This window comes from Callospermophilus lateralis, chromosome X (genome assembly GCF_048772815.1).
Source record: "Callospermophilus lateralis isolate mCalLat2 chromosome X, mCalLat2.hap1, whole genome shotgun sequence".
NCBI classification, from domain to species: domain Eukaryota; kingdom Metazoa; phylum Chordata; class Mammalia; order Rodentia; family Sciuridae; genus Callospermophilus; species Callospermophilus lateralis.
This window is the reverse complement of record NC_135325.1, coordinates 70051579-70072884: the sequence shown is the minus strand read 5'-3', so window position 1 is coordinate 70072884 and position 21306 is coordinate 70051579.

Sequence of the window (21306 nt, the reverse complement as noted above, 5' to 3'; positions counted from 1 at the left end):
TCCTTTCCCCTCACTTCCTCTTATAGGTAATTTTGTATAACAATGAGGGTCTCCTTCCATTTCCATGCAATTTACCTTCTCTCTCCCTTTCCCTCCCACCTCTCATCCCTGTTTAATGTTAATCTTCTTCTCATGCTCTTCCTCCCTGCGCTGTTCTTAGTTGCTCTCCTTATATCAAAGATGACATTTGGAATTTGTTTTTAGGGATTGGCTAGCTTCACTTAGCATAATCTGCTCTAGTGCCATCCATTTCCCTGCTAATTCCATGATTTTGTCATTTTTTTTAGTGCAGAGTAATATTCCATTGTGTATAAATGCCACATTTTTTTTACCCATTCATCTATTGAAGGGCATCTAGGTTGGTTCCACAGTCTAGCTATTGTGAATTGTGCTGCTATGAACATTGATGTAGCAGTATCCCTATAGTACGCTCTTTTAAGGTCTTTAGGGAATAGTCCGAGAAGGGGAATAGCTGGGTCAAATGGTGGTTCCATTCCCAGCTTTCCAAGGAATCTCCATACTGCTTTCCAAATTGGCCTCACCATTTTGCAGTCCCACCAGCAATGAACAAGTGTACCCTTTTCCCCACATCCTCTCCAGCACTTGTTGTTGTTTGACTTCATAATGGCTGCCAATCTTACTAGAGTGAGATGGAATCTTAGGGTGGTTTTGATTTGCAATTCTCTGACTGCTAGAGATGGTGAGCATTTTTTCAAGTACTTGTTGATTGATTGTATGTCCTCCTCTGAGAAGTGTCTGTTCAGGACCTTGGCCCAATTATTGATTGGGTTATATTTTTTCTTATTGTTTAATTTTTTGAGTTCTTTGTATACTCTAGATATTAGGGCTCTATCTGAAGTGTGAGGAGTAAAAAATTGTTCCCAGGATGTAGGCTCTCTATTTACCTCTCTTATTGTTTCTCTTGCTGAGAAAAAACTTTTTAGTTTGAGTGAGTCCAATTTGTTGATTCTTGTTTTTAACTCTTGTGCTATGGGTGTCCTATTAAGGAATTTGGAGCCCAATCCCACAGTATGTAGATCGAAGCTAACTTTTTCTTCTATCAGATGCAGAGTCTCTGTTTTGATATCAAGCTCCTTGATCCATTTTGAGTTAACTTTTGTGCTTGGTGAGAGAAAGGGATTCAGATTCATTTTGTTGCATGTGGATTTCCAGTTTTCCCAACACCATTTGTTGAAGATGCTATCTTTTCTCCATTGCATGCTTTTAGCACCTTTGTCAAATATAAGATAGTTGTAATTTTGTGGATTGGTCTCTGTGTCCTCTATTCTGTACCATTGGTCCACCCGCCTGTTTTGGTACCAGTACCATGCTGTATTTTTACTAGTGCTCTGTAGTATAGTTTGAAGTCTGGTATTGCTATACTGCCTGATTCACTCTTCTTGCTTAGAATTGCTTTTGCTATTCTGGGTCTTTTATTTTTCCATATGAATTTCATGATTGCTTTATCTATTTCTACAAGAAATGCCATTGGAATTTTGATTGGCAGTGCATTAAACCTATAGAGAACTTTTGGTAAAATCGCCATTTCTTTTTTTTTTAATTTTTTTTATTGGTTGTTCAAAACATTAAAAAGCTCTTGACATATCACATTTCATACATTAGATTCAAGTGGGTTATGAACTCCCATTTTTACCCCAAATACAGATTGCAGAATCACATCGGTTACACATCCACATTTCGATGATGTTAGTTCTGCCTATCCATGAACAGGGTATATATTTCAATCTTCTAAGATCTTCTTCTATTTCTCTCTTTAGGGTTCTGTAGTTTTCATTGTAGAAATCTTTCACCTCTTTTGTTAGGTTGATTCCCAAGTATTTTTTTTTGTTGTTGTTGTTGTTTTGTTTTTTTTGAGGATATTGTGAATGGGGTGGTTGTCCTCATTTCTATTTCAGAAGATTTGTTGCTGATATACAGGAATGCCTTTGATTTATGCATGTTGATTTTATATCTTGCCACTTTGATGAATTCATTTATTAGCTCTAGTAGTTTCTTTATAGACCCTTTTTGATCTTCTAGGTATAGAATCAAATCACTCACAAATAGTGATAATTTAAGTTCTTCTTTTCCTATTTTTATGCCTTTAATTTCTTTTGTCTAATTGCTCTGGCCAGTATTTCGAGAACTATTTTGAATAGAAGTGGTGAGAGAGGGCATCCCTGTCTTGTTCCAGATTTTAGAGGGAATGCCTTCAGTTTTTCTCTATTTAGAATGATGCTAGCCTGAGGCTTAGCATAGACAGCTTTTACAATGTTGAGGTAAGTTCCTGTTATCCCTAGTTTTGCTAGTGTTTTGAACATAAAGGGATGCTGTACTTTGTCAAATGCATTTTCTACCTCTATTGAGATGATCATATGGTTCTTATCTTTAAGTTTATTGATGTGGTGAATAACATTTATTGATTTCCGTATATTGAACCATCCTTGCATCCTAGGGATGAATCCTACTTGATCATGGTGCACAATTTTTTTGATATGCGTTTGTATCTGATTCGCCAGAATTTTATTGAGGATTTTTGCATCTAGGTTCATTAGAGATATTGGTTGTAGTTTTCTTTCTCTGAAGTGTCTTTGTCTGGTTTCAGGATCAGAGTAATGTTGGCCTCATAGAATGAATTTGGAAGAGCTCCTTCTTTTTCTATTTCCTGAAATAACTTGAAAAGTATTGGTATTAACTCTTCTTTAAAGGTTTTGTAAAACCCCGCTATATACCCATCCGGTCCAGGGCTTTTCTTGGTTGGTAGTCTTTTGATGGCTTCTTCTATTTCCTCCTTTGTCATTGGTCTGTGTAAATTGTGTGTATCCTCCTTACTCAATCTGGGCAAATCATATGACTTAAGAAATTTATTGATATCTTCACTATCTTCTATTTTATTGGAATATAGGGTTTCAAAATAATTTCTAATTATCTTCTGTATTTCTGTAGTGTCTGTTGTGATATTGCCTTTTTCATCCCGTATGTTAGTAATTTGAGTTCTCTCTCTCTCTTCTCTTCATTAGCATGGCTAAGGGTCTGTTGATCTTATTTATTTTTTCAAATAACCAACTTTTAGTTTTGTCAAATTTTCCATGGTTTCTTTTGTTTCAATTTCGTTGATTTCCATTCTGATTTTAATTATTTCTTGTCTTCTGCTACATTTGCTGTTGTTTTGCTCTTCCTTTTCTAGGATTTTGAGATGAAGTGTGAGCTCATTTATATGTTTTTTTTTTCTTTTTTTAAGGAATGAACTCCAGGCAATGAATTTCCCTCTTAAAACTGCTTTCATTGTGTCCCATAGATTCCAATATGTTGTGTCTGTATTTTCATTTATTTCTAAGAATTTTTTTATTTCCTCCTTTATGTCTTCTGCAACCTATTGATCATTCAGTAACATATTGTTCATTTTCCAGGTGATGCAGGATTTTTTCTTCCTTCTTTTATCATTGATTTCCAGTTTCATTCCATTATTATCAGATAAGATGCATGGTATTATCTCCACACCTTTATATTTACTAAGAGTTGCCCTATGGCATAATATATGGTCTATCTTTGAGAAGGATCCATGTGCTGCTGAGAAGAACGTGTATCCACTTGATGATGGTTAATATATTCTATATATATATCTATTAAGTCTAGGTTATTGACTGTGTTATTGAGTTCTATAGTTTCTTTATTCAACTTTTGTTTGGAGGATCTGTCCAATGGTGAGAGTGGTGTGTTGAAGTCACCCATAATTATTGTGTTGTGGTCTATTTGATTCTTGAACTTGAGGAGAATTTTTTTTATGAACATTGCAGCACCATTATTTGGTGCATACATATTGATATTTGTTATGTCTTGTTGGTGAATGGTTCCTTTTAACATTATATAGTGTACTTCTTTATCGCTTTTGATTGACTTAGGTTTGAAATTGATTTTATTTTATTTGAGTATGGCCACTCCTACTTGCTTCCGAGTACCATATGAGTGGTATGATTTTTCCCAACCTTTCACCTTTAGCCTGTGTATGTCTTTTCCTGTCAGATGAGTCTCCTGAAGGCAGCATATTGTTGGATCTGCTTTTTTAATCCAAGTTACTAGCCTATGTCACTTGATTGGTGAGTTAAAGCCATTAACATTTAGGGTTACTATTGATATATGGTTTGTACTTCCAGTAATGTTTATTTAATTATTTATTTTAATTTGGCTTGTTTTTCCTCTGTGGTTATTTCCACCCCCCTTTACTGAGTTACCTCCCACTGTTAGTTTTGGGTGCTGTTTTCCACTTCCTCTTCTTGTAGTGTTTTGCTCAAAATGTCTTGCAGTGCTGGTTTTCTGGTTGCAATTTCTTTTAACTTTTGTTTATCACGAAATAATTTAATTTCATTGTCAAACCTGAAGCTTAATTTTGCTGGATAGAATATTCTTGGTTGGATACCATTATTTTTCAGCGTTTGAAATACGTTGTTCCAGGATCTTCTCGCTTTCAATGTCTGTGATGAAAAATCAGCCATTAAGCTAATTGGTTTACCCCTGAATGTAATCTGCCTCCTTTCTCTTGTAGCTCTTAATATTCTCTTCTTATTCTGTATGTTGGATATCTTCATAATAATATGTCTTGGAGTTGGTCTATTACAGTTTTGAATGTGGGGTCCTGTAGGCTTCCAGAATTTGGCAATCCATTCCATCTTTCATTTCTGGAAAGTTTTCTAAGATTATTTCATTCAACAGATTGCTCATTCCTTTGGTTTGGACCTCTATACCTTCTTCTATCCCAATGACTCTTAAGTGTGGTTTTTTATGACATCTCATATCTCTTGGATGTTTTGCTCGTGGTTTCTTACCAGCCTTTCTGCATTGACTATATTCTTTTCGAGTTGATAAACTTTGTCTTCATTATCTGATGTTCTGACTTCTATTTGATCTACTGTATTTGTAATATTCTCATTTGAGTTTTTGATTTGGTTTATGGTTTCCTGCATTTCTAGGATTACTGTTTGATTTTTTTTAAATCTCTATCTTCTGGTAGAGGCCATTTTTTGCTTCTTGAATCTGCTTATGTAATTCATTTTCAAAATATTCTTTCATTATTTGGACTTGCTGTCTAATGACTTCTTTAAGACTCCATTCCATCTGGGTCAGGTACGCCTTGTGTTCTTTCCTCTGTCCATTTTTCTGATGCCTCTAGGTTCTCCTGTAAATTTAAGTTTTCCTGCATTGTTTGTAATCCTTTTTTCCCTTGTTTTTTCATGGTGTTCACGTTACTGTCCAACTCTGTTTAACTGCTGTGTATCTGTTTTCTCATATAAATTTGTTTTGGTTTTGTATATCTCTGTGGTCTCTCCTTTGTGGTGGGAGACTATGTCTAGAGATGTTGGGCTTTATTGTAATTTAAAGCTGATTCATTCAATTCATAAAAGGCTTAGAGATTCTGTAGGCATATAGTGATCTGTTGTTTGGTCTTAGGACTTTAGGTTGGGTGCTATGATGGTATGAAGGTTAGTATGTCTTGGCTACTTTGGAAGATTGCTCTACTGAAAGGGGATATTAACAGGCAAATGGATCAGGGTATTTGGTAATAGCTAGGTACTTAGGGGCCCTATAGACAGCCTCGGAACATTCACCTATTTTCATTTGAAAATTACATGTAATGAAAGTCGCAATGCTTGGAATGAAAGTTAGGGGGAAGGGGAAGGAAGGAGTCCTTAGAGAGAAAGAGGAAGAGGAAGATAGGTAGAATAAAGGAGAATGGAAAGAACAATAAAAATTGAAAAGGGAAAAAAAAATAAATGATGTCTTAGAGTTCTATTTTCTTCTCTTCCAGTAGGCAGAGCTGTGCCCTCCGAGCTGAGCTTCTGCCCTCTATGTGCTGGCAGCAATCCCTGTACAGTGGCTCTTCTTCCCCTACTGGGCATCTCTCCAATCCTGTTAGTTCAGAGCTGTTTCTCTTGTCTGGCCCCTTCCCCTCTTCCTCCTGCCAGCCAGCCAGGCCCTGCTCACACCATCAGTTTAATTTGTCTGGACCCCTTCAGTGGCCACACCCCCGGAAACTGGTGGCTAAGGCCTTGTGTGTTGCCGCTGGTGGTAGGGAGAGTTGGGGGTCAGGAGTGCCCTCTGCTTCCCAAGGCCCCTACAGTCATGCCCACGGAGCTCTGGGGTGAGATTTTTGAGGTTTCCCAGCTGTAGGTATCTGGTGGGGATGGGAATCACACACCTGCTAAAGCTGATTCCGCTGGGAAGGGATCCCATCTGCCGAACTCTGGTGACGTCAGCTCTCTGCTATGGCGGGCCCCCGAAATTAATTCTTTATGCAGGATTTTCCTACATATAAATATACAATGCAAATATATAATGAATTATATAAATTAATACAAATTTATACTTTTATAAAAATTTATTACATATAAATATAAAAATTAATCACATATAAATATAAATCTGCCTTATATTTATAAATATATATTTACACATTTATTTAAATATATATGCACATATATTTACTGTGAAAATAAAGGAATAATACTACCATTCTTTGTCTAGTAAGCCCTTAAAGAGATGGATCTTTTGTAGTTTCACATATTGAGAGAATATTACAACAAATTTATTCAGCTACAAATAATTTATGAGCAAAAAATAAATACATCAATGTATAATTTCTTGGACTTTTATTCACACTTAAAAAAACTTTCCTGAATGTACACATGCTAGTCCTTATACCATTTTTATCACACAAATGTATGATCTGCAATAATCTTAGTGGATATTACTCAGAGTCTAATTCTATTGCCTCTTTATTGATTTTTTTTCTGTAAAACCTACCCATATTTTTAAGCATCCTTGTTTTTTTTCTTATTTTTATTTTTATTTTTAGTTGTGATGTGCCTTTGTTTATTTATATGTGGTGTTGAGGACCAAACCCAGTGCCTCACACATGCCAGGCAAGCACTGTACCATGAGCTACAGTCGAGTCCCTTAGGATGCAGTACAGATAACTTGCAAGTGCTCACTTATTAAATAATTTATTATTTATTAGTGCATATGAAAAATGTGATCAATAGTACAGAGCATAGCTCTATAGATTTACTGAAATGTAATTATTATTTTTCTTTTAATTTGTTATATATTACAGCAGAATGCATTATAATTTATATATATAACCATTTTTCATATCTCTGGATGTACAATTAGAGTCAAAACACTCATGTCTTCATATATGTACTTAGGGTGATGACGTCCATCTCATTCCACCACCTACCCTAATTTCATGCTTCCTCTTTTCCCTCCCTCCCCTTTGCTCTATATACAATTTGTCTAATCCTCCCATGCTCTCCACTAACCCCATTATGAATCAGCATTCTTATACCAGAGAAAATATTTGGCATTTGTTTTTTTGGGATTGGCTAACTTCACTTAGCATTATATTCTCCAACTAAATCCATTTACCAGCAACTGCCATGATTTTTTTTCTCTTTTAATGCTGAATAATATCCCATTGTGTTTATATACCATGTTTGCTTTATCCATTCATCTACTGAAGGACATCTAAGTTGGTTCCACAGTTTAGCAATTGTGAATTGTGCTGCTATAAACATTAATGTGGCTGTGTCCCTATAGTATGATGTTTTTAAGTCCTTTTGGTATAGACAGAGGAGTGGGATAGCTGGGTCAAATGTGCTTCCATTCCAAGTTTTCCAAGGAATCTCCATACTGTTTTCCATATTGGCTGCATCCAGTTTGAAGTCCCATCAGCAATGTATAAATGTGCCTTTCTAACACATTCTCAACAACACTTGTTGTTTGTATTCATAATAGCTGCCATTCTGAGTGGAGAGAGAGAAAATTTTAGAGTAATTTTGATTTGCATTTCTCTAATCAGTAGGGATGTTGAATATTTTTTCATATATTTGTTAATTAATTATATATCACCTTCTGATAAGTGTCTGTTCATGTTCTTGGCCCATTTATTGATTGGGTTATTTGTTTTATTTGTGTTAAGATATTTGAGTTCTTCATATATCCTAGGGATTAATGCTCTATATGATGAGTATATGGTAAAAATTTGCTCCCAAAATGTAGGCTTTCTATTCACCTTACTGATTCTTTTTGCTGAGAAGAAGCTTTTTAGTTTGAATCCATTCCATTTATTGATTCTTGATATTAATTCTTATTCTATAGGAATCTTATTATTAGCACAATAGGCAAATTGGCAAGAGTAGTAATTGAAGCTTTTCTTGACACTAATTAAAGAGAAAGTCTTGAGAAACTGTGTAAAAAAGACTCAATATAATGTAAACATGCACTTTTTTCATTGCTTTCATTTTTTTTTAATTTGTTTTCTTTTTAGTTACACATGAAACTAGAATGTATTTTGACATATTATACATACATGGAATACAATTTCCAATTCATGTGGTTGGGCATGATGTGGAGTTACACTGTTTGTGTATTCATATATGAACATAAGAAAGTTATGTTCAATTAATTTTACTATCTTTCTTATTCCCACCACCTGAGCTCCCTTCCCTTCCCTTCATTTCACTTTGTCTAATCTAATGAACTTCTATTGTCCTCATCCTTATTGTGTGTAAGTATATGCATGTTAGAGAGAACATTTGGCCTTTGTTTTTTTGGAGTTGGATGATTTCACTTAGCATGATAGTCTGCTATTCTGTCCGTTTATCAGCAAATGTCATAATTTTATTCTTATTTATGTCTGAGTAATGTTCCATTGTGTATATATATACCACATTTTCTTTATCCACTCATCTGTTGAAGTACATCTAGGTTGATTCTATAGCTTAGCTATTGTGAATTGAGCTGCTATAAATATTGATAAACATGATAATTTTAAAGGAAATTGAATATCAGTAAGCAAATGAAAAGTATTCTACTTACCACAATTTTAATTTATTCAGACTAAAAATATCTTAGCCACATCAATGTTTACAGCAGCTCAATTCATAGGAACATACCTCAACATATGCTAAGCCCAATGCCAACATCATTCTAAATGGAGAAAAATTGGAAGCATTCCCTCTAAAACTGAAGCAAGACAGGGATGCCCTCTTTCACCTATTCATAAGATCTTCAAAAAATACTTGGTAATCAGTCTAACAAAAGAGGTGAAAGACTTCTACAAGAAAAACTACAGAACACTAAAGAAAGAAATTGAAGAAGAACTTAGAAGATGAAAAGATCTCCAATGTTCTTGGGCAGGCAGAATTAATGTTGTCCAATTGGCCACACTACCAAAAAATGCAAATTTATTGAATTTCAGTCCTATTAAAATTTCAATATCATTTGTCATAGAGAAAGAGGGAGCAATCATTAATTCATTTGGAAAAATAAGAGGCCCAGAAAGCCAAAGCAATCCTTAGTGAAAAAAAAAAAAAGTGAATCAGGATGCATCACAATATCAGACCTTAAACTATACTACAGAGCTGTAGTAACAAAATCAGCATAGAATTGGCACAAAAACAGACATAAAGACCTATGGAACAGAATAGAAGACACAAAGACAAACTCAAATAAATACAGTTTTCTCATTCTAGACAAAGGTGCTATAAACATATATTGGAGAAAAGGTAACCTCTTCAACAAATTGTTCTGGGAAAACTAGAAATCCATAGGTAGCAGAATGAAATTGAACCTCTATTTCACACCCTGTGAAAACCTCAAGTGAAGGTGGATCAAGTACTTAGTCATTAGAACAGAAACCCTGCACCTACTACAAGAAAAAAGTTGGCCCAGCACTCCATCATCTCAGCTTAGTACAAATATCTTTAACAAGAATCATAAAGCACAAGAAATAAACTGAAGATAAATGGGATGGTATCAAACTAAAATTCTTCTTCAAAGCAACAGAAACACTCAACATTGTGAAGGCAGAGCATACAAAATTGGAGAATGTATTTGCCACTTGCTCCTCAGATACAGCATTAATCTCTAAGATATATAAAGAACTCAAAAAAGAATAACCCCTTAAAAACAAATAATCCAATCACTAAATGGGCAAAAGAACTAAACAAACACTCCACAGAAGAAGAAATACATTTTCAGCATTTTTAACCAAAGAGAAATGCAAATTAAAACTACACTAAGTTTCATCTCACTTCAGTCAGGATGGCTATTATCAAGAATACAAGCAATAATAAATGTTGGCAAGGATATGGAGGAAAACGTATACTCATGCATTTTTGGTGGGACTGCAAATTGGTACAACCACTATGGAAATCAGTATGAAGATTCCTCAGAAAACTTGGAATGGACACACCATTTGACCCACTTCTCTGTTCATACCCAAAGGACTTAAAATTAGCATATTATAGTGATGCAGTCACATCAATCTTCACAGCAGCTCAATTTAGAATAGTTAAATGATGGAACAAACCTAGATTCCCTTCAACAGAAGATTGGATAAAAAAATATGAGGCACATATACACAATGGTATATTACTCAGCCATAAAGAAAAATGAAATTATGGCATTTGTTGATAAATGGATGCAACTGGAGAATATCATGCTAAGTGAAATAAGCCAATTCCCCAAAAAACTAAAGTCTGAATGTTTTCACTGACATGTGGATGCTATTTTACAATAAGGGGGGTGGATAAGAAGAAGAGAAGTATTTTGGATTTAAAAGGGAATGAAGGTTAGGGAAGGGGAATAGGAATAGGAAAGATAGCAGAATGAGTTGGATATTACTATTCTATGTGTATATATGATTATAAAACTAGTGTAATTCTATATCATGTACAATCAAATGAATGAGAAGTTATATTCCATATATGTATATTATGTAAAGATACATTCTACTATCATGTATAACTAATTAGAACAAATTTTTTAAAACTACAGCAAGATACCACAACAAAGCTCTTAGAATGGCTAAAATTCTAAAACTGGACAAAATAATTTGCTGACAACATTATGGAATAACAGGTAGAGCTCTCATTCTTTGCAAATTGGAATGCAAAATGGTATAGCCACCTTCGGAGAGTTTGGCAGTTTCTTACAAAGTAAAACTTTGTCCACACAATCTGTCAATCACACTTCTCACTATAAAACCATCAGATTTGAAAATATGTGTCCACTCAAAAACCTGTATTTAAATATTTCTAGAAGGTTTATTCATAATCCATGAAACAAAAGGAACCAAAGTTTCTCTTCAATAGGTGAATGTATAAACAAACAGTATGACATCTCCATAATGAAATATCATTTAATAATAAGAAATAAGCTACTGAGCAAAAAAAAGTAAATGTAAAGACATTTTGAGTTTAAAAAAAAAACAGACTGAAAAGACTAGATATCACAGGACTGAAAGATTGTAAGATTGACATGTGAAAAGGCAACATATTCAATGTATGACATTCTGTAAAAGACAAAGTTATAAAGATTATAAAAAGACTAGTCATTGTTAGAGGTTTGGTGATGGGAGGTGTTCTGAGAGGCCACAGCTAAATTGGGGTTTCAGTATCAGAGTGACTATGAAGGTGTTTACAGTATACCTTTTATGGGATATTTTAACCAGGATTGTGTTCTAAGGCCTAGTTGTACAAACTACAACCGACAAGGCTCTCACATGGGAAACATTTTTAAAAGCAAAAAATAAATAAATAAATAAAAATAAAAATAAAGATTTCTTTGCCTTATTATTGGCACTTTGAATTTCCCTGAGCATTTAGGATCAACTTATTAATGTCTTTAAGAATATTTTTTTCTGGGACTTTTTCCATAGTTTCTCTGAATATATATATATATTATTTTGAAGACAATTGACATATTTAGGGTATTGGATCTTCTACTCATGAAATGTAATTGATTTTAGTCTATAATTTTTATCATTAATATTTTCTAGCTTTCAGTGACAACTATGAAATTTCTTCTTTTATTTCTTTTAAATGTGATTTCATTCTTCTCACTGCAAAGATATTCTTTATTTTTGAGGTGCAGTAGTTTTGTTAGGATATATCTTGTACTATGTTGATTTTCACTACAATGAAAAGTATGCTATTTCACTATATAGGATTAAGTCTTCTTTTATTTCTGAAAATATTTTTGAATGACACATTTCTCATTTTATTATTTTAGTTTCTTTCATATAGTATAATCTTTTATATTGACTCACTCCATCTGCCTTTTATGTCAATTATTTTCTCCCTAATATTTTTAAATTCCTTTTATTGCCATTTAAATTTACATATTTATTTAAACTCTGTTGTCTAAAGCTTGTGATCTGTCTTTGGAATGCCTACATTTTGCTGCTTCCAAATGAACTAATAACTTCTCTTATGGTGTTTTAGCATGGGATTCACAGTAAATGTGTCTGAGGAAAGGCATTTCAAATTTAAACTTATTGAAAATATAACTTTGAAGAACAGGAAAAGTGAGAGTGAGATACAGGGATATTAATATATAATCAAGCTGGCCACCACTGAAACAAATACTTGATAACATGGCAATGTAGTTCCAGAATTGCTAAATTGTGTTCTGGGACCAGAGTCTTTGGGAGAGATTAGGAATTGAATTCATTCACTGGTTTCTATCTAATGTAGATCAAAATTTTATATAAGTATTTATTTTCCCACATTACTATATTGAACTTTCATAGGCTTCTAGCATGGTACCATAGCATTATGCATATCTGTACCAATAGGAAGCTCCAAACAGGAAGCTAAGAAGCACAGTGTGAAGGCATGAGATGAGAGATACTGTCTAGCCATACTTGAATCTGATTAATCAAGGGTCATATAGACCTGGTCACCACAACAGTGACTAAAGCAAAGAATAAGAAATTCAAAGTAGAGAATAGGGAATGTAGGATACAGTCAACCCAGTGTACAACTTATGTCTTGTTTTCACCTTCCATTAAACACTGTAACCCTAATATAATGAAAAAAAGACTGAAAAGACTACATTGCATATGACTGAAAGATTTTGTGGATTGACATGTGAAATTTTGTGTGAATAAGATGTTCCACTTCTTTTGAGAGCAAAGGTAAAATCTTACCAGTCACAGAGTCATTTTCAAGGTAGCTGAATATTAGCTCTCAAAACATGAGCCTATATTAATATTTAGTATCTATCTTCTCCATACTTATGGTTTTCCTGCATTTAGACAGCATCTTAACTTTCTGAGTTTCTTTTCTTGCCTGGTAACTTGTTCAAGTGGGGAGCAAGAACCCTTAGCTTCCCTGACCTATTGCCTGTTTGGTGATTTTGTCCTGGTTCGGACATGGTTGCTTAATGGTATATGGCTGCTGTGTTGTTTCAGTATATCTTCTAGAATCCACACATGCTTTTTCTTGCTTCCATTGTGTAGGATATTGAAGAAAATGTAGGCCCAACCCTCCAACATATTGGCATGGGAATTTCCATCCTTAATGAGACTCCTAAAGCACAAGAAGTAAAATTTAAAAATCGATAAAATTATGGCATTTGCCAACAAATAGATGGAACAGGAAAATATCATGCTAAATGAAACAAGCCAGTCCCAAAAATCAAACACTGAATGTCCTCTCTGATATGTGGATGCTAACACAAAGCAAGTTAGGGGAGGAGAATAAAAGTTCAATGGATTCCATGAAGGGGAATGAAGGGAACAGAGGAGAGATAAGGATTGGAAAGATAGGAGAACAAATTAATCATCTTTCCTACATTCATAAATGAATACATAACCAGTGAAATGCCATACCATATACAACCGGAAGAATAGTATTCTAATTAGAATAAGTTAAACTCTGTGTATGTACAATATGTAAAAATAAACTCTATTATCATCTATATCTAAAAAGGACAAAGAAAAAAATTAAAAATTAAAAAAATCAATGCATGGGATAGTATCAATGCAAAACTTCTTCACAGCAAAGGAAATAAGAGTGAGAAATAGCTTACAGAATAGGAGAAAACCTTTGCCACCTGGACTTCAGATAAGTGTTAATATCCAGGATATACAAGAAACTCAGAAAACTTAACATAAAAAAAAGTGGGCTGGGGTGGTAGCTCAGAGGTAGAGTGCTTGCCTAGCACATATGAATTATAGGTTTGATCCTCAGCATCACATAAAAACAAATAAATGAATGAATGAGTGAATAAGTAAATAAATAAATAAATGTCCCAGGAATCTCTCAATGAATGGATGTGTGAGAGCTCCAAGATACAGTATGAAGTGAAGTCAGCTAGGTGTGGAGTATGGCGGCCCACCTGTGCTCTTGTATTTATTCATATGCACTTGCATTTGTTCAGAGAAAGTGTTGAAAGATTCTCAAGAAAATGCTGAAAGCGCTTTCCTGTTAAGAGAAAGAGTATGAAGCAGAATTAACTTGGGGCAGGGATCAAAAATCTTCACTGTACATCTTTCTATTTTTGCTTCTTGAACGATGTGAATATATTCTCCCTTCAAGCTTTTCTGTTTTATTAAATAGAAACGAGCTTGAGTTTGAAAAATAAAATGATAAATGTATTTTGTCCATCTACAACTAAAAACACTTTTAGTAAATCAAGTAACCCAATCAATAAATGGGCAAAAACTAAACAAACTCTTATTGAAAGGAGAAACATGAGTGATCAACAAATACATGAAAAAGATGTTGGCTATCTCTAGCAATTAGAGAAATGTAAATTAAAACTACATTGAGACTTTGTCCTCTGTTCAGAATGGCAATTAACAAGAATAAAAGTAACCATAAATATTGGGGAGGATGTGGGGAATAGAGTACACTCAGACATTGCTGGTGGGATTGCAAATTGGTAAAATTATTCTGGGAAGCAGTGTGGAGAGTCCTCAAGAACTTAGGATTGGAACCACCAATTATCCCAATTATCCCACTCCTCAGTATTTATCCAAAGGGTTTAAAATCAGCATACTACAGTGATGCAGACACATCAATGTTTACAGCAGCACAATTCACAATAGCTAAATAATCAACCCAAAAGGTGCCTTTCTACAGATGAATGGATGAGGAAACTGATATGAATAGGATGCAGTATTAATGAATCATAAAGAAGACTGACTTTATGACATTTGCCAATAAATAGGATGGCCTGGAGACTATCATGCTGAATGAAATAATCCAATCCCAAAACTCCAAAGTCAACTGTGTTCACTGATATGTGGAAGCTAACCTACAATAAGGAATGGAGAGAATAGAAGTTCAGTGGAGTAGACAAAGGGGAATGAAGGGAAGGGAGGGGAATAAAAAAAGAAAAGACAGTGGAATGAATTCGACATAACTTTCCTATTTATACACATGAATATACAACAATGAATCTCATCATCAAGTGCATTAACAAGAAATTAGTTGAAAAAAATAATTATAGGTAAATGTCAGAAAGATCAATAGAGGGAAGGGAGCAGGGTGTGGGGAAAAGGAAGCGGAAGGAGAGGTACTGAGGTCTGAACTACAATATGATATATTCCATGCTTTCATTTTTTTGTAAAAATGGATTCTACTGTCATGTATAATTAAAAAGAAACAATTTAAAAAGCCATTGTGTTGTATATACTTTAAGTCCTTAGTAAAAGTTTCCTAATCATTATCAGTGCTGATAACTTATACCAGTTCAACACTGACTGATGACTCACTGGCTGAAGGTTGAAAGGTGGCCAAATGGCAGACACAGATCAATGAAACACTATTGTATACCTTGGTAGAAGCATTCTATGCAGTGAACCAGGGTCTCTTACCTAGTGAAACATACATTTTCTAGGATTCTGGGTAGCACAATTCCATGAGTGAGTCACAGAGAATGGTGAAATGTAAATTGAAAGTTATATCTCTTGTTTTAAGTACACATGTAATCTAGCTACTAGTTCCAGAGTACTAGCAATTAGCTATCAGTTAAACATACTAAATCCTGAAAGTCACTGCCTTAACATTATAAACTGTTGTCCCCAAGTTGAATCTAAACTGAGTCCTTAATAAATCTTTCTGCTACTGTTTTGGCCAGTTTTTTGATTCATAATATTTACACATTCAGAATACTTGATCATGTATTCATATACCAATTGTTTAATCTATTTTATCATAAAGTGTCCTTTTATAAAGTGTCCTACTGGCAACATAATGATCTCCAAAGATGAACAGTTCTGTATCCACAGAACCTATTAATATGCTACCTTACAAAGCTAAAGGGATTTTGAAGATATGATTAAGTTGAAATTTGTGAAATGCAGAGATTGTCTGGGCTTATCTAGGAGGGCTCATTCTGACCATATGTTCTTAAAAATATAGACACTTGGGCTGGAGTTATGGCTCAGTGGTAGAGCACTTGCATAGCATATGTGAGTCACTAGGTTCAATCCTCAGCACCACATATAAATGAATAAATAAATAAATAAATAAATAAATAAATAAATGTATTGTGTACATCTATAACTAAAAATAAAAAAGTGTCGCAGTCTGGCTGGGCACAAATCACGAGCCACTGAAGCAGGAACAAACTTTATTTTTAAACTGCAAGAAAAAACCTCACACAAGCTCCTGGGGAATTCTCCCGAATGCCAGGAGGCTGGTGCAGGAACCCAGCAGCTGGAAATATCTCCTCCGGAAAACCCCTCCTTCTGCACTTCCTCAACCAATGGGAACTCTAGGGAATCCCTGGAAATCCCCACGAGAGCTCGAAAGTAGTGCGAGAACTCAAAAGTAGCGGCAGAGGCAGATAGTAATGCCTCGCCTGTCAATCAATACTGTTGGCAAAATGCCAGGGGCCATACAGACTCCGCTGGCTCTCAGCATCTCCCCCCTTCTGTTTAATTAAACAACAAGCAATGTGGCTTAGGGACCGTGCCTGTTAGGCAGTCCAATTCAACATATGGTTCTTACCAGTCATCGGATGAACTGACCTCTAGGCGTCAGCCTCCTGTCTTAGGTTGGTACCATTGCAATTGGATCATACCCATCACTGACTACCGGTCCAGCATACAGCCATACTTGTGGATAGGCCTTTGCACCAGTGGGGGGGTGAGGTTCTTTGCCTCACCTCTGTTGGCCCCCAAATTTGGCCTTGGTGCCAGTGGGGGTGTGAGGTTCTTTGCCTCACCTCTGTTGGCCCCCAAATTTTAGACCATCACTAGTAGAAGGGAGGAGGATGCAAAATGCCATGACACTAAGCCAATTGACGGCTCCTTTGAAAAATTGTACCACCGATGACACCATGAGCAAAAATACTCCTGCACTACCACAATTCGCTGCACCAATAGATAGTTCACAATGCATACAAGTGACACATAGTCCAGACAAGTTCTGCAAGCAGTTCAAAGCAGAGGAATCTGTCAATATGTCCATTTCCTCCCAAAGTAAATCGATTCCTTGATTGAGCATTACTTGTTGAGTTATTATTCATTGATGCATCAGTTTATACAGTTTGTTGTGATAACTATCGAGGAAGCTGTAGTTTGGTTTTATCTTTGTCTTCACCGGCACTGGGATGAAGATAGGAATTCTGGCAATGATGCTAAGAAAAAAATTATGTAACATTCCAACAGGCACTAAGAAAACAATTTTTTGAACAATTTACATTATCCTGAACAGAATTATTAAATATAATGAAAAGGAAAGGTGAAAGTAAACAAACACATCTGTTAACCTCCTTATTTGTTTACATATTAAAACAATTTTCAACAGCTGTTTACCCAACTTAAATTAAACCATTAAAATCACGTGAATAAAAAAAAATTCGCATCCATTTATTCATGAGCGCTCCTCATATATGATCTATGGACATACGCACATACAGACATACAACACAAAACAGAAGTGTGCACACATAACATACAACACATAGGACGATAGTAAAGGCCTTGTAGCTTTACCTAAGTGAAATTTCCATTGCAATGTTTAAAAACTCCACAGTCAAAAAATAAAACTGATCAGAAAAACATTAACCTAGGTCTGTATGAGCTCAAAAATAAAATAGAACTTTATGCTGTGGGAAAAGGCAATAATAAAATAAATATTGAAAAGAACATCCTGGTTAATCACTGTCTCAGATGTAAGAATAGCCAAACTGGAGCTCTGGATATCAGCTGTTATGCATTTGAGTCAAATCACCTTTTTTTTTTTTTTTTTTTCGTCTGTAGAATTCGCTTTGGTTAGTTTCTCTGGAATCCAAATTGGCTGTTGTTCTCCCTGTGGAAACACGCAAACAGAACCCCGACTCCAGACAATCACAGGGTCAGGACCTTAGTTAATCTCTCTGGAATCCAAATCGGCTGCTGTTCTCCCTGTGGAAACACACAAACAGACCCCCTATTCCAGACAATCACTGGGTCAGGACCTTTCCATTGTCCTGTTAGAATATCCTTCCAAAGCACCTTAGGCTTATGTACATTTTTTGGACACATATGCCTTTCCGCAGCACTAAGCCCTGATGAATCCAAATTTAAAAAGTTTAGAGTAAAGAGGGTTATTTTAAGTTTATCTTTGGGGGATATATACCACTTTCCAATTCCCTCTTTTTGCTTTAATAACTACATTTTAATAGTTTGATGAGATCTTTCAACTATGCCTTGTCCCTGAGGATTGTGTGGGATTCCTGTTATATGAGAAATACCAAATAATGAGCAAAATTGTTTAAAAGAGGTAGAAGTATAACCAGGACCATTATCTGTTTTTAACTGTTTTGGAACGCCCACAGTGGCAAAATTTTGTAAGCAATGAGCTATAAGATCTTTAGTTTTTTCTCCGGCATGAAGGGAGCCCATCAAAAATCCAGAAGAAGCATCAACTGTAACATGCAAATATTTTAATTTTCCAAATTCTGGCAAGTGTGTGACGTCCATCTGCCAAATATGGTTAGGTATCAGTCCTCTAGGATTGACTCCAAGATTAACTTGTGATAAAAAGGTCACACAATTTTGACATTGTTTTATTATTTGTCTAGCTTGTTCCTTAGTTATTTTAAAACGCTTTTGTAAAGTATTAGCATTGACATGGAACCTTTTATGAAAATTTGTAGCTTCTTCTAGTGTAGAGAAAATATGTATGTCATGTGTAGTTTTATCTGCTAAATTGTTGCCCAAACTAAGGGCTCCAGGCAATCCTATATGTGCTCTGATATGTCCTATAAAGAATGGATCTTTTCTGTCCCATATCAGACTTTGTATAGTGGAAAACAAAGAGAAAACAGTAGAGGAAGGGGAAATCCTACCAGCATCTTCAAGGGATACTATAGCATTAACTATATATTGACTATCGGAAAATAAATTAAATACAGAAACTTTAAACATCACAAAAGCTTGTAAAACTGCATTAAGGTCTACCTTTTGAGCTGATTGTTTGGGTACTAAAAATGTAAAAGTTTGATCAGGGGTAACTACTGCTTCTGTACCATTATTTGATCCATCAGTGAATACATTTGGAGCATTCGTGATAGGGGTTTTTCTTGTCATTTTTGGAAAAACTACAGGATGCAAAGACCAAAAAGACAACAAAGGATTAGATGGTAAGTGATTATCAAATGAAACATTAGATTTACACATGATTATTGCCCAAGTATTTAACTCATTAGCTAACTCATCAATTTGATCCATAGTATATGGAGTAATAATTTTATTGGGAGAAATTCCAAATACTCCCATTGCTGCTTTTATTCCTTTGAGTATTAATTGTCCTACAGCCTCAGGATACCTAGTAAGAATAGTGTTAGGAGAATAAGATAAATGTATCCATAATAATGGACCTTCTTGCCAAAATACTCCTGTAGGAATATTTTTTGTTGGTATTACAATAAATAATAAAGGCAAACTTATATCAATTCTATCCAAATGCATATTTTTCATATATGTTTCAATAATTTTTAATGCCTTTCTTGCTTCAGGCGTTAATATTCGGGGTGAATTTGGATCTGATGGGCCTTTTAGGATATCAAATAAAGGTCCCAACTCTCCTGTTGGTATGCCTAGAGAAGGCCTTATACAATTTATGTCTCCTAATAACTTTTGAAAGTCGTTAAGTGATTTGAGTTGATCTACTCGTATTTGAATTTTTGGTGGACGGACCATGGTTGAGGATAATAGAACTCCTAAATAATTAATTGGAAAATTTAATTGTACTTTATCTATTCCTATCTCTAGATTATAATTTTTAATAAGTTTGTAAGTGTGGCATAACATTCCAGCAATGTGTTTTTATCTTTGTGTGCCAACAATACATCATCCATATAGTGAAATATTTGTAGTCCAGGATTTTGATTTCTAAGTGGCTGGATTGCTTTGTTAACATAAATTTGACACATAGTTGGGCTGTTAGCCATCCCTTGAGGGAGTACTTTCCATTCATATCTCTGATCAGGACCTTCATGATTCAGTGCAGGGATAGTAAATGCAAAACGTGGACTATCCTCAGGATGAATTGGAATTGAAAAAAAAAAACAAACAATTTTTAATATCTATAGCTAAAACGTACCAGGTTTTTGGCAAAGCAGACAATTGAGGAATCCCTGATTGAGCAGGTCCCATAATATCCATCTCATTATTAATGGCTCTTAAATCTTGCAGTAATCTCCATTTACCAGATTTCTTTTTAATGACAAAAATGGGAGTATTATAGGGAGATACGGAAGGTTGTATATGTCCCTCCGCTAATTGCTGTTTGACCAGGTCATGGGCTGCTTGTATCTTTTCTTTAGTGAGGGGCCACTGAGGAACCCATACTGGTCTTTCTGATTTCCAAGTAATTTTTATTGCCTCAGTGACCCCTTCTGAAAACCCAGTCCATGTCTATTTGTTCCTTGATCTATTTGAATTGGTGCTGCTATACCTTGTTCTCCTAATCTTTTTTCTTTCCTGAAGCCTTGTTTAGCCCTGATAGTGGGCACATTTGGATTGATGTTATTTGTTAATGTCAAACCTAATTGATCTAGGACATCTCCTCCCCATAAATTTATAGGAAGATGATCCAAAACATAAGGCTGTATAGTTCCTTCACATCCTTCAGGATCCTTCCAATCTAATACCATTGCACTTCTATGGGGATTAGTTGCCACTCCTAGGCTTTGAAGCGTTTGAGTGGCTTGTTGTAATGGCCAATGTTTTGGCCATTCTTGATGAGATATGATGCTAAGGTCTGCACCTGTATCCAGTAGCCCATTAAATTCATGTCCTTGAATATTTAGTTTTAGCACTGGGCGAGAATCTAAATTTAAAGACAGCATAGCCCAATCTACACCTGTGGAGCCTAATCCCCTGGAACCTCTTTCTTTACTACTACTGGAAAATTTATCATGTAGGCTGGGTATTATTAATAACTGTGCTATTCTATCTCCTGGTGAAATTACTGATATACCCTTTGGAGAACTAGCTATAATTTTTATTTCACCTTCATA